This window comes from Ambystoma mexicanum, chromosome 9 (genome assembly GCF_040938575.1).
Source record: "Ambystoma mexicanum isolate Mex_15411 chromosome 9, UKY_AmexF1_1, whole genome shotgun sequence".
NCBI classification, from domain to species: Eukaryota; Metazoa; Chordata; class Amphibia; order Caudata; family Ambystomatidae; genus Ambystoma; species Ambystoma mexicanum.
Genome location: NC_090931.1, coordinates 299104555 through 299120298, shown reverse-complemented (window position 1 = coordinate 299120298; position 15744 = coordinate 299104555).

The window sequence follows — 15744 nt, the reverse complement described above, 5'->3', positions numbered from 1 at the left end:
GTTCTCTAAACTCCGCAATGCCGTGGCATGGGCATCCTTGATCTGATCCAATACCTCTTCGGCCGCTGGGGAGTTGGTGAAACTGGGAACCTCAGGAAGAATGGACTTAGGGTGGACCCCATAAGTACAAAAGAATGGCGAGAGACCAATGGCAGCGTGCCTGGAATTGTTATACGAGAATTCTGCAGTAGGCAGTAGTGAAACCCAATTGTCTTGATGCTGAGTGACGTAACATCTCAGATATAGTTCGAGAGTTGCGTTCAGACATTCCGTCATCCCGTTGGATTGGGGATGGAATCCCGAAGAGAGTGCTCTCTCAATCCCCAATCGGTTACACAGGGCTGTCCAGAATCTCGAGGTGTACACTCTACCCCGATCAGAGATGATCTTGTCAGGTAAACCGTGAAGTCTGAAGATGTCTCGTGCAAACACCTCAGCCATCTTGGTGGCTGTAGGAACACCAGAAAGAGGAGAGAAATGTGCCATCCTGGAGAACGCATCTACCGTGACCATGATGCAGGTACAGGATTCGGATACCGGTAGGTCTACAATGAAATCCGTAGAAACCAACCCCCAGGGGCGAGTAGGCATCTCAACTTGGGTGAGTAACCCCAACAGTTTCCCTGTAGGATATTTAGACCGAGCACAAATAGGACAGGTCTTCACAAAGTCCAGGGTATCTCTTCTCACGGTGGGCCAGGAAAAATTCCTCGAGATGAGCTCCAGGGTGTTAATTCCCCCACAGTGACCTGCAGGGCGAGAAGTGTGACACCAATCCAGAATCTTCTTCCGCAGCATGCCTTCCGGAACATACAGTCGTTTCTTGAAGAACAGCCAGCCGTCCTTCTCCTGGTAAGGAGAGTCGGAGTGTAGCGGTAATTGGGGAAGTTCCTGTACCACCGCGGCTTTAACCTCTTGTAGGAAAGAGCTAACAAGGGCCAATATCCGGTTGCGATGAAACCTGGGTTCAGTGGATAACGAAGCCCTTTCCTTGCTGGAGTCCTTGCGGCATAGGGCATCTGCCAGGGGGTTTAGTGACCCAGGAATGTAAGAAATCTGGTAATCATATTGCGAGAAAAGATAGGCCCAACGTGCTTGCCTGGAATTAGAACACTCCATTTCCTGGAGGGCTTTCAGGTTCTTGTGGTCAGTCCTGATAAGGAAGGGATGTCGGGCCCCCATGAGCAGATGGCGCCATTCGTCGCAAGCCAATTTCATTGCCAACAGCTCCTTTTCTAGGACAGAATAATTCAATTGACTGGGTGAGAGTGTCTTGGATAAGTAAGCTACCGGATGTTCCACTCCACCGACAGCCTGAAGTAGTACCGCTCCGATGGCAATTGCAGAGGCATCGGTCTCCAGGATGAAGGGCTGAGTTTGGTCCGGGTGTCGGAGAATCGGAGCTGAGCAAAAGAGATGTTTGAGCAACTTGAAACTGTTCTCGGTATCGGTTGACCAGCGGAACTGAGAGGCCTCCTTCTTGAGTAGGCGAGTGATGGGGTACACTACTTCCGAGAAGTTGGGGATGAACCTTCGGTAATAGTTGGAGAGTCCCAGGAACCTCTGCACCTCTCGGACAGAAGTGGGGGCGGGCCATTCGAGAATGGCCTGAACCTTCCTTTGATCCATGTCTATTCCTTCTTCCGATAACTTGTAACCCAGATACTGCACAGAAGGTACTGCAAATTTGCACTTCTCGGCTTTAACCAATAGCTCGTTCTTCTGTAGACGTTCAAGAACTTGAGTGACATGAACGATGTGTTCCTGTAAGTTTGAGGAGTAGACCAAGATATCATCCAAATAGATGATGACAGAAGTGGAAAGCATGTCGGAAAACATTCTGTCCATAAATCTTTAAAAAGCTGCAGGAGCGTTAACCAGTCCAAATGGCATCACCTTGTACTCGTACAGGCCGAATGGAGTGCGGAATGCCGTCTTCCATTCGTCACCCTTGGAGATTCTGAGCAGATGGTATGCGTTTCTGAGGTCAAGTTTGGTAAAAATTCTGGCTCCTTGTACAGCCTCGATGATATCGGAGATCAATGGCATGGGATAACGATCTCGGATAGTGACCTTATTTAGACCTCTGTAGTCTATACAGGGTCTAAGTTCAGTGGAATCCCTTTTCTTGATGAAAAATAAGGGAGCCCCTGCAGGGGATTTCGAAGGCTGAATCAGCCCATTCGTCATATTTGTGTCCAAATAGTTACGTAACTCAAGCTTCTCCGTAAGTGTTAAAGAGAACATTCTGCCGAAGGGAACTAGTGCATTTGGTACCAGATCTATGGTACAGTCCTCGGCCCGGTGGGGTGGCAGTTTGGAGTGAAGGCTTTCTTGGAATACTTCGGAGTATTTCAAACAAAAATTGGGTAGTGCCAAAACCCCCACACAGTTGGAGGTGTGAGCCGGAATAGATTGAAGGCCCTTCGGTGGAAGACAGTGTTCGGTGCAGTATGCAGAACAGAAATTCAGCTGGTTCTTTGTCCAATCGATTTGGGGATTGTGTCTGCGAAGCCATGTGATTCCCAAAATTATTGGAAAATGTGCAGCCCGGATGATGTCGAACCTTATCACTTCCGAGTGCTGAAAAACTGTTAAGGATAGCTCTTCAGTGGTATGGGTGATGAGTCCGGATGATAGTGGAGAGCCGTCAACTGCTTCTATCTTCTGACCTTCCTTCCGGGGTATCCTGCGCAGACCGACCTTATCGGCCCATAGGGTATCAACGAAGTTTCCTGCTGCTCCGCAGTCCAATAATGCGAGAGTCTCCACCTTCTCGCCTTCTATCATGATGATAGCTGAAACTACCATGAGTCTGGAATCTTCCTTGGAGTCAGAAGAAGAAACTGTTAGAGAAACATAGGGACGAGTAGACAGAACTGGAAACCCCCGCACACTAGTCCCTATTGATGCCGAGGGTGATCGTTTCCCTGCCTCTTGTTAGGCAGTTCTGTGCAGTCTTTTAGAAGGTGTTGATCCGACCCACAGTAAGCGCAAAGTCCTTTTTCTCTTCTTCGCCGTCTTTCGGCAGCAGTCAGAGGTGCTCTTGTGAAGCCAATCTGCATCGGTTCCTCTGAAGCGGCAGCGGGAGAACGACTAGGGGGAGAGTATGTCCGAGAATCCGGGAGGAATCCTGAGCCTCGTTGTTTGCGTCTTTCCATCTTCCTTTCCTGTAGGCGATACTCGATATGTAGTGCAGCAGTTAGCAGGTCCGAGAAAGTAGGTGAGCGAGTAGATCTGGCTAACTCATCCTTAATTTCCTCTTTTAGACCACTCCTGAAAATGGCATACTGTGCCAGTTCTGGCCAGCCTGCGCCAGAAGCTACTGTTTTGAAAGCAGAGATATAAGACAGGACGTCCAAAGAACCTTGCTTTACATCCAACAACTCTTCAGAAGCAGTAAATGACAACTCTGGGCGTTCGAAAGTCTGTCTCAGAGAATTTTGGAACGCTGCGTAATCTTGGAGAATGGCATTGTTGCTTGTGACTAGGGGAGTGGCCCAGGTCAGAGTGTTGCCTGTCATGTTCGAGATTAGGAAGCCGACCTTCGCTTGGTCTGTAGAGAAAGTGCGGGGTCGGAAAGTAAAGTAGACGGTACACGCCTCTAGGAATTCCTTCACTTTCTTGGGGGCACCATCAAATTTTCCTGAGGATAGTGTTGTAGGCGGTAGTTCTGGAGGAGGAGGTTCCCGGGCGGATACCATTTGTCTAAGGAGGGCGTTCTCAGCTTTGATTCCCTGAAGTTCCTGAGACATAGCTTGAATAGCCTTCCAAAGTTCTTGCACTTGCCCTTCGGCTGACATGGTGTCTTTCTTTGGCGTTGCAATCTGTGACAGTTTAAATGCCTGGTCTCCCTTTTCTCCCCCTTCTGTCGAACTCTCCTCACCTGAATCGCCAGAATCGCTGTCGGGGTCCTGCAGATGCCGTCGGAGTAGATAATCCTTCTCCTTTTTCCGATGAGCTTGCTTGTCACGGAGGGAGGCCACCGTGACCGCTGAAGAGAACAGCTGTCCGAGGACCTCCCTTCCGGAACCAAGCCGAAATAGGGGAAAAAAAACCTAAATGGGGAAAAACCCTTGGACTCCTCTGGTCTGTAGCCCGGAAGGCGTAGTTCCAGCAGAAAGTAGACTTTCAGATGGGTAGGAGGTAGATAGTAGACTGGATCCGTATGCGAAACTGAAGGCAACACTGCAGCGGAACAGGGGAGTCCTGTCGTGGGAGCCGGAACACCCACCAGCCAAGGCCGCAAGCGGAACAAGGACAAGGAGGAGAGGTAAGCAAAGGAGAAAGGTGCCAGGCAAGTAGCGGAGAGAGAAAAGAAAAGCGCAGGGAAAGGGGCGGCGCCTATCCGCGGGGACGGGGCCGCAAGAGAAGAGAAACAGAAACCGCCGAGGCGCGGCGGCAGCAGAAAAAACTGGAGGGGAGAGAAAGTAAGAAGAACACTCGCTGTAGGGCGCGAGTGACTGGAGCCTGGACAGAGCGAGGCAGGAGCGAAGAAACCCGGAAGAGCGAGAGCTTCCAAAGGATAGTTGCAACGCAGGGACCGCTGGGCCGGGAGAGAAGATATACTCCCAGCAGCCCCGCGCTACAAGGAGGAAAAAGTAACAAACACAAAGGAGGGACTAGTACCTCCCGTACCTACGTCCCAAAACCCAGCGCGGAAGAAACCGCCAGTCGGAACGCCTGCGGGTGACAACGCCATGAGTGCTTCCAGAACTTTCGTTGCCACGGAAATAGATGAAAAAACAGCACAATGTATAATATACCTGGCACTGTTCCAAACGAAAGGGAGATTTCAAGGGAACACGGTGCACCTGGTATGGAAATCACGAGACACATACCCGTACGAAAATAAATTCCTTAAGAGTTATTTGAGTTACCACAAGGCCAGTTTACATGCTGAAGCATTCAGATACATAACAAGTGGCCCTGAAAAAGGAGAAACAAAGAAAGTTACACTACAGTACCTACCATGTGATTGGTACGCCACTGAAGTTCCTGGTAAACAAGGATGCTGGGAAAGACCACTGATAATAATAACAGGGAAGGTGTACCTGGGTGACAAATGGGACACAGGAGTGGTTGGCAGCAACATGGTAATGAGAGAAGATACTACAACTATTGCTGAACACAACAACAGATGTTGGATGACTTGGGTCAAGTACGTACCCATGCTAACGTGGATAGAGAAGGATGAAGACCCAATAACGATACTGCCGATGACTGCACCCAAGGTATGCTACCAACACAAGTGGACGTAGGATACAACACCAACTGTGCAAGCGTGACAGAGCTACCTGAGGGGGGAGCAGGAACAGCAGTAGTAATGGACCATTACTGGGCCTGTGGAGACAAGGCATACCACACACTGCCCCCCCTGTGGAATGGTGTATGCACAATAGTACACGTTAATGTACCTTCACTAGTGGTGCCCCAGAAACATGTGAATGTGGCGAACTTCCCCAAAATGGATGAAGGAAACAAGAGGAAGAAGAGATCTGCACAGCTTCAGAAGGGGCCAGAGTCCCGAAACAACGGCAACAGCACTGTCCTGAATAGAAAGAAAAGACAAAGAGAACCTCTGACAGGAAATTACCTGTGGGGAAGGTCGGAAACAGCACTCACCTCAATTCCGCCAGAACACAGACTATTCAGCAGAGCAGCAATGTTCTTCTCCTCAATAATACATCCGGGACTACAGGCTTACGCAAACGCAAAATGGCTCCAGATAACTAGATGGGAACTAATGATGACAATTAACTCTACAGTAAATGGATTCAACGCAATAAAAGAGGAACTGCGAGCAGTGAGGATGGTGGCACTACAGAACAGATATGTACTGGACCTCCTCACAGCAATGGAAGGAGGAGTTTGCGCAAAGATAGGACAATCATGCTGCACATTCATTCCTGCTAATGATGCTGACAATGGTACACTGACAGTAGCAGTATCACAATTGGCCCAGATGCACTCCAAAATGATGGATGAAAGTAAAGGTGTAAAAAAGGATGAGAGCTGGTTTTCGACGCTATGGTCATGGATGCCATCTTGGCTGTCAGATGGACTGAAGATCATAGTTGGATGCATTGTTTTGGCTGGAGCCGCACTTATCATAATAAGATTTTGGAAGGCCCGGAAGGCACGCACCACAGACGAGATGATCGAAATGGTCGGTATGCACCCCTTGATGCCAGCAGATGACGGCCAACACACAGGCACAATAATAAAAGAGAGAGAGAGGTTGTGCAACCAGATCATCACTAACCACCTGGACCCACCGTCTGTGAAGCTCGAAAACCCAAGAAACCCAAGGAGCTACATAGGGAAATGGGTATACTGCACACCTGGAGGAACCTGTGTATATATGTACTGGTCATTTGAAGACCATGTTAATCACTATGGACATCTGGGAGGAGTAACTAAAATATGGAGAGTGAGAGGAGATAAGGAAAAGGATATGTTTGTGGTCGACAAGTCGACCAGAGGGGGGACTGAAGTGGGAAAAGTGAACAAAAGGCTCCCACCAATCCCCTCTCAACCCTGGCCTAGAGGATCACGGCCCAGACACTCGCCACGAGAGGAGTTTGCCCATCTCCCAGACGACCAAATACCCTGGTACAAGAACATACGGATGTGCCCACTCGCGTGCCCACCCGCCTGCCCACCAGCCTGCCCTGCACATGCCGACACCTGCGGCATGGATGAACTCGACTAAACCATCCAGCACCAAATCAACACGTCGTTAGAGATGCCATGACGACCTAGCCAACGGTCAGCACACCCGTGCAAACATACACACTGGACACTCCCACACCAATCCACACGAAGAACATACTCAGTGCTATGACGTAGGCGACGGACACACCCACGGACGTGCATCTTTATTATTTTCCACATAGGCTTTTCAAATGCAGAAACGCAAGACGCATAATGAACTCATCTAAAAAGGCTTGCTCACGCTTCTTCTAAACCAATGTACCATAATGAGAAATATAACGAAGACACGATACCGGGGATGAAGCGATATGATACCATAACCTAAAGTGCTCTGCATTAAACGGTTCCACCTATGCACCAGGCCCAAGTAGGCCGCAAGCAAAAGCCTCCATGAACATTAAATGAGCAAGAGTTTGGTTGCTGACCCTGCAGAATGAGCCCAGCGAAAGCAGACAGTCAAGGGCACAACGTTGCAAACTCTCATTCCGCAAGCCGACGCCAAGGTCGCACCTGCAAGATAAGCCAGGCACACAGTAAGAAATGCAATATTAATTGTGCAGAATTCTGCCTCAACCACGGTCCCCACCTCACGTGACCAAGCCGAACTTGATAGGGTGCCAAGCCCAGAAGGAAGAAGGCGCCTGGATCCCCCGTCTCAAGAAACAGGCAGATACAATTAAGCGACTCAATGGACATCTGCGGCGGTGGGAGTAGTCGGCCTTCCTGCTTATGAATAAATCCTCACATTGTCTGCACATACCCATAGTGAAACATTGTTGCAAGTGACAGGTGCACCGCGAGCTGGGAACAGCGATGGTCCCAGACTGGGGGGCTCGCGGGTGGACCAATCAGAACATGGGGCTCTTATCACTGACGCCATTAACATTAACCAATCCTCAGGGGTCTTCATGTAACAATTTTTATGTATCAAACTAAAGGGACAACCCAGGTATACCACCTGACTGACCCTTAACCAATAACAACGTTCTCTATATGTATGCTATACTAACCCTACCACTCGGGGAACCAATCCAGAGTGGCGATAGGTTTTTTGCTAACTTTCTCAGGTGACGCAAGTAGCGCGTCATACTAAGGTAAAAAGGGCCTGCGAGCCCCACGATGTTGAGAGAGTGTCAGGACGGATGCGTACGATCCTTGACCCATCCCTGCCGTTTTGTTTAATAAACAGCAGATTCACCTTGCTTCTTGCGTGTGCCTCATACTCTATCTCTTTTGGGATATACGGGAGGAGTTGGGGCCTCCCTGCCCGGAGGTCCGAGGGCGGCCCAGCCGACCCCGGGAGAATTTCCCCCAACAATATTTAAAAATGTTCACCAAAAAAACCTTAGTTATTGGTCAGTTAACATGAGCAGATTTAACACAGCAAAACACTTGAAATTCAGTAGATGTGGGAAGTCATGGCCAGCTGAAGTCGGCGCGTTCCTATTGATGTCTCCCATAAGGTCATTCTGTAAGTCATTGTGAATCCCTTCTCTTATAATATGTATGTGCTCAAAGGCTGTGCAACGGGAACGCGCTGAGTTAAGCATGGTCATGATTTCCCACATCTGCTGAATTTCAAGGGTTTTGTTCTGTTAAATCTACTCAAGTTAACAGCACCTTAACTAAGGTTTTTTCAGTGAATTTCAAGGGACTTGTTATACCATAGTTTTTTGAGGGCCAGCGGCCACCGCCTTTGACCATGGCCACTGTACATGTTCCCCCAACAAATTTCTTTTGGACCCACTAGGTGGCCATGGCCTATACATGTCTTGCACACTATATTTTAAGAAAGTATGGGGCCATGGCCAATGACCATGGCCTTTGGACCTGTCCACTGTACATGTTCCTTCAATATGTTTCTTTTGGACCCAATAGGAGATCGTGGCCACTAAACGTGTCTCCTGGACCCACTTGTCAGGACCTTTGGCCTCAGCCAGTTAGCATGGCCTTCGTACTCACAGTCTAGGGCCATATTGCACCCCTGGACATGTTGCCCTAATAGGTTACCCCACACCTCATTGCAACTGTAAAATTTCACTTTTCTTGTTTCTTGTATTAATCTCATTTTTGTAACTCTATTTTTTCAAAAACCATTTTCCCATAATCTCGGTTATTTTAGCAATGTATTATAAATAACGCCAAGTATTTTGAAAATGTCCAGGGTTATTATATGCGTGTAATGTTTTTTTGATGCCTGATTCATTTTTTTGCCATAACCTTGAATAAGAAAATTAAAGAAAATAACTATGAATATGCAACAACAACAAAAAGGATTATGCGAAAGCGTTTGAGCCCTGATCTTGGCCACCGCCCCAACTTCTCGATTTCGCTCCCTGCCTAAAGAGATTTCCTCCTTTTTCCTCCTCCAAAAGGCATTTTTTAAACTTTCTGTTTTCGGAGAACCGCAAATATTATTCAGAATATTTGCAAATATCTCTCGCATCGAACAAAAGAAATTGGTGGCTTTTCATTTCTGAAAAGGCACTCTGCTGCAAATCACCATAGGAGATATCACTGTAATTTTGGGAAAAGGGATGCCCGATTCTCAGTGAAATATTAAAAAAACCACTGGATGCAATAACCCCCGGTTGTATACATGCACCCCTAAATCTCACATGCAAACCCACCTCCATGCTGTGATTCCTATGCGCAAGTGTCTTTAAACCTGCCTTCGGGTGCCGTAGAGATCGAGGGATTTGTGTGGCCATTTCTATGCCGAGAGGCTGCATGGGTGGTTCCATGAATATGTGTCGTTTGGCGCAATTGTGGGCGTGCAAGGGACTGCCTGCAGGCCGTCCCTCAGAACGCCCACTTTTTCGCATGTTCTTCCCCATTTTCTGCATTCCACCCCCTTCCCAGTCCTCTGTGCAAGCCGCGACCATGCTTTGCGTGGTGTCTCGCGCAAGGTGCTCAATGGCTCATAGAGAGGTGTCTAGCCTGTGCGAACCCCGTGCAAGTCCTGAAAAAGTCCTGCGCATTCCATGAATCGACTAATGGGATTTCACACACAGTTCGGTGCGCAAGTTCCCTATTTTCTGCACATATAATTCCATGAATCGGGCCCTTTATGTCCAAGTTGTTTCGTACCTGGTCCAATTCCATCCATCGGTTTTTCGCTGTGCGCTCAGGACATAATTGGACTAGTTCCTCTATGGGAAAATGAATGGGGACTAGGCTGAAACTGCAGATTTTGTTTTATTAATAACTTCTTGACTTTTTAACAGATTTTTCCCTAAGTTTCATTCTGGGGGGGCCCGTAAGTACAATTTTGTTTGTAAAATTTCATCCAAATCCATCGTACAGGTCAAAAGGTATTAGCATTTCATTTTTCGGGTTTCCTATGGAACGTGATACTCAACTATAGTACAGCGACCGCGGCAGTACAATATATATAGCCCTCTCCCTTCTCTAGCTCGCTCTCTGTCCCCCCTCTTTCTCTCTCTGTCGCTTTCTCTCCATCCCCCTCGCGCTCTCTTTTCACTTTCCCTTTTGATGCAGGCACTCATCCATTGCAAATGATGTGACTCATTGTTTTCATATCTCATTAAGTATGGACGAATTCAACTGTATTATTGGTCGAGCCGTGATGGGTGCACTACACACTAATTCGTATTTAGTTGGGAATTTCTAAAATGGATCAATGAGTTACTCATTAGTGAACGGTTCTCATGTTTTAGTTGCTTATGACTTACACATTAATTATTGCATGGGGAGTGCACCTTATTATCTGGGTTTGTATTTCTTATAGAAAGGTCTTCGTCATTATCAGTGCCTTTTCAGGAGTGGCCTTGCCACATTGATGGTGACTGCTTTTTCAGGAGTGGCCTTGCCACATGCCACATTGATGGTGACTGCTTTTTCAGGAGTGGCCTTGCCACATGCCACGTTGATGGTGACTGCTTTTTCAGGAGTGGCCTTGCCACATGCCACATTGATGGTGACTGCTTTTTCAGGAGTGGCCTTGCCACATGCCACGTTGATGGTGACTGCTTTTTCAGGAGCGGCCTTGCAGCATTGATGGTGACTGCTTTTTCAGGAGTGACCTTGCCGCATTGATGGTGACTGATTTTTGAGGAGCGGCCTTGCCGCATTGATGGTGACTGCTTTTTCAGGAGTGGCCTTGCGCATTGATGATGACTGCTTTTTGAGGAGTGGCCTTGACGCATTGATGGTGACTGCTTTTTGAGGAGTGGCCTTGCCGCATTGATGGTGACGTCTTTTTCAGGAGTGGCCTTGACGCATTGATGGTGACTGCTTTTTCAGGAGTGGCCTTGACGTATTGATGGTGACTGCTTTTTGAGGAGTGGCCTTGATGCATTGATGGTGACTGCTTTTTGAGGAGTGGCCTTGCCGCATTGATGGTGATGGCTTTTTCAGGAGTGGCCTTGACGCATTGATGGTGACTGCTTTTTCAGGAGTGGCCTTGCCACATTGATGTTGACTGCTTTTTCAGGAGTGGCCTTGCCACATTGATGGTGACTGCTTTTTGAGGAGTGGCCTTGCCGCATTGATGGTGACTGCTTTTTCAGGAGTGGCCTTGCCACATTAATGGTGACTGCTATTTGAGGAGAGGCCTTGCCACATTGATGGTGACTGCTTTTTCAGGAGTGGCCCTGCCACATGGATGGTGACCGCATTTTCAGGAGTGGACTTGCCACACTGATGGTGACCGCTTTTTCAGGAGTGGCCTTGCCGCTTTGATGGCGACTGCTTTCTCAGGAGTGGCCTTGCCACATTGATGGTGACTGCTTTTTCAGGAGTGGCCTTGCCACATTCATGGTGACTGCTTTTTCAGGAGTGGCCTTGCCACACTGATGGTGACAGTCTCCGCATTTCACAGGTTTTCAATGATTCGCTTGAAGTTGGTATTTAGAAGGCAATGAAGTATGATCCTGGAAGATGGGGTATCCTAGGTAGATTATGGTGCCTGAGACTCATAAGTGTTTGGACATCCGGTAGGTGTGAGTTTATTTTCTGAGGACCCACCTTTATGGAGTTTCTTATCTTCCACCCTCCCACCCTGCCCAACCCCAGCATTAGATAAAGGCAGAAGCTCAGGGCTTACTATTGTCACCTGGCCTTTTTCGAGCTGCTCCTTATGTTGGCACCCAAGGAAATTGAGGCCCATGAGGGACGAACGCGTTTGACTCAGATCACTCTGTTTAGACGGATAGAGAAGCTGGGATTAGAAATTGGGTCCTTGATTCAGAACCCAATAGATTTCCCACCAGGTCATGTGGGAATCATGCCTGGTTGACTGTTCCCAGTTCCTGAAGGTCTTGGGGTTCTTGCAATGCCTTACAGTGCTCCAGAGTGCACCTTGTGGGATCCCACTGGATGCCATCATGGGGGAATGGACATGCTGACAGTTCTCATGTTCCGCTGCATCATGCGTGAGGCAGTGTAGCCATACCGTCCCAACAGAGGTTTGTGCACATCTATCAACCTTGTGGTCTTAACAGCTAGATACACGGACTAATGATTTTAGGTTTCAGGGGGTGTAAAACAGGAATATTACTGCAATCGCATGCAGATGAACCATGGCGCATTCAATCATTCTTCTCACAGGTCCCTCTTATGAGCACTCCCCCTTGATATTACCAGCACTCAATAATGCAAGCACTTCATACCAAAGTAGTGTGTTTCACATATAAAAAAAGAAATACTTACCGCAGCCTGCCCCATATCCAGGACACAATTCAAACTTGAGGCAAGAGCGGCAAGGCAGCACTGTGGGGTAGGTGGGGCTTAGAGCAAGACACATTCAGGTGTGGCAGAAATGAGTGGAACTGGAAGCAACTAAGAAGGATGGAGGTGTCATATGCCCCTCTGCCATTGCTCGGGTTCCTGGCCACTCTGCGCCGTGCTGGTGGAGTGTAACAGGTTAGTGGCACCGTGCACGTCTTCTGATCATCCAGTGCATGGTGGGGCTTCTGTATAGCGTGTGTGGTGGGATCGTCCCAGTCTCAGCCTGCCATATAGCACAGAGAGTTGAGCACTCATTCTGACATCTGCGCTTAGCCTGCTAATGCAGATTCCAATCCTGGCAATGCCAACTCAGCCTGTCATCCTTCCGCGGTCGATAAATTGAGTACCACGCTGTGGGATAATGATATCAACTGTAATGTCAGCGCTTGGAAACCTGTGGGATTGTAGTACTAGATATTCTTATTATTGGCTTGCTGCAGTCGGAGGAGAAGGTGCAGTAATTGGTCAAGCTTACTGCCTGTTAAGGTCAGATGCAGCATAATGAGAGTCCATCATTGATGACTTTTCAGCAGCCGCCACCCCCTTTCTAGTCCATTGCTGTTATGTTGTGTCCTACAGCTGTGACATGGAGGACCTTGAGCAAGGTGACTGGAGTGAAACGGTAGGGCCAGCTGGGAGGCAGGCGTAAGGATGCCAACTACAGGTTGCTTCTCTTAGGATCCAGCCTGTTTAGACGGTGGTGGAAGCCATGCACTTTGGATCGGCATCACAGAATTCTATGGGCCATTCATCTATCCTCAGCCTATGAAAGGGACATCTATGTTTCGAGGTATGGTTGATTTGAGGGATTTAGTTTTGATACACTCTGGTTATTCTATTGCTGCCCCTAGGTTCCAAGCACATTTCTCCCACTTTCGTCAAGTTGTGGCACACTTCTAATATCCAACCTGTGTCCAGTCTCTATATTTTTCTGTGTGTGTTTTTCCAGGGCACAAGTCCTTCCTAAAAAGAAATTTGGACATGGACGTCATTGAGGTCACAGGAACATTTTAAAGTGAAATAAGATAGGTTCATTTAACTGGTCTTAGCTAAGCTCAAGACCTTCCTTTTCACTTCTGCTTTCTCTTCTACTCTCCCTTTCTGACCACCTGTCTCTCACGCTAGCTGTTTTCTTGGCTACCCTCTGAACTCAATGGGCACCAGGGTTCCACCACGACCTGCAAACTGCCTCCTGGCCTCCATGCACCTATGGGCTGTATCTGTAACCCTACAGTCCCCCGGCTTCACTTACTCAGAGCAATTGCTGCCCTGGCCGCACTTCCCTTTCTCCCTTCCCCTGGCACATTTCCCCCCCCCCCCTGCACTTGCAGGATCTGAATGGCAGAAGGCTTAGTAAGATCAATTATTTGTCCTCCCTACGTCCTCCTACCTTGTCTTGTTTCTAGAAACACCTGTGTACAGGCGCGTTACAAATGACTCATCAGATCATATCGTGTCTCAGGAGGATAGCTCAGGGGCAATGTGCTTGCCTTGGAAGCAAGACGTCACTGAGCACCACAGGTTCGATTCCCGGTCGTGCTTAGAAATCTCGGGGTATTAAGCATTTTATAAATAACCTATCATATCATAACTACATAGGACAGATTAACGTTTGTCTATTAGGAAATGAGACATCAACACCCGAAAACATAACCAGAGAAAAGGAGTTTTTCTACGGCATGGCTGGTAAAGTGCACACTTAAAAGCCCAAAATCTGTGAACTCATGAAATACAATAAGATCCGAAAAATAATCTCTAAAACAAGGCCCCTGGCGCCTATGCTACTTTAAATTGCATGAACCTAAAATAATACAACGCAGTTTATACAGAATAGGCTCAGATGTGTGGGTACTGACTGTGCACTCACATGCTTGAACCGTCAAAGGAGGTCCTTGAGACTAAGCATTAAGGGTTTAATGAATGAGCTGCCACAATAATGAAAAATGCATTTACCAGCTCAAAATTCCGGTTTCGTCACTTCCACAAACATCCCAAATTCACAGAAAATCTACTTCTGAACCAGTGTCAGTGCTTAATTTGTAAAAAAAAAAAAATAATGATGGGGCTTAAATATTTTCTAACATGCCCATGACACATCAGGATGGGCAGATCTCCTCCCACTGTTGCCACCACTCACGGCTGCCCCACATGCTGTCAACATATATGGGTTAAAGCTGCAACTCCCACCTCCTATTTGTGGTTGACGGATGTACTCATTTACTACAGCAGATGTGTGATTTACAAATTCCAATCAACATGCACATAAAATAATAACATACTCTGTCCTGAAACAGAATCATCATTTGCATTTTGCTCTGATTCTACAGGTGTTTATTATGTGGCTGGAAGTTACAATAATAAAGTTGCCAAAAACCATATCATAATCAAACTGAGTCCTAGACAATAAGTGCAGGGGCTCAGAAATAAGTGGGAGGGCTGAACCCTGGCAAACACCCCCACAAATTAAGCACACGTTATGGGATTACATTCTTCTGCAGAGTTTAACTCGACATTTCCAGAAATCAGGCAGTGATTCTGCATTTTCTAAAGCAAAAAAGCAAGTTTTTTTATCGCTGTAAATGCACTTTTGTGTTTCTGTTGTAAGCAGGATTGGTGCCCAGGACATAACTGCAAACGGGAGGTTAACTCCCAAAACTATAATTGTGACTAGTTTAAATAAAATGTGTACAGGGCTTGTTAGAGCTATTTCAACTAATCTTCTTAAAACGTAAACAATGCTTGAATTCTGATTTTATTGAAACGGTTTTTAATGTAGAAGGCTATTGACTGCAGTTCACAAGTTTCTTCGAAATGTGACACATTTCACACTCTGTTTTGTCCACGCTTTGATGGTCCAGGAGGATAGCTCAGGGGCAACGCGTTTGTTTTGAAAGCAAGACTACCATAGCAATACAGGTTTGAATCCGGGCTCGCTCTTAGAAGCTAGTCATAAAAGAACACTTATTATAAATGCCTGTTGGCTAAGTTTCTGGGCTAAGGAACCTGAACTCCTGGGTTCAAATCCCCACTTTGGCACTAGAGGTGCTGGCTCCCACTGACACATTCATTACATTCAAGGCTGACACATTCATTAAATACAAGAGGCAGCACACTTTCTAAAAACCAAAGTGGGAGTCCTCTAACACAAAAGTGGGTGGATGCCTGTAGCCTTGGCTTGCGTCCTCTGCTGTACCTCAATCTGCTGCCGCCCCTTTTAAGGTTAAATATGTCAGAGTAAGAGGAGAGGTGGGATGGGAAAGGAAAGGATACTGATAG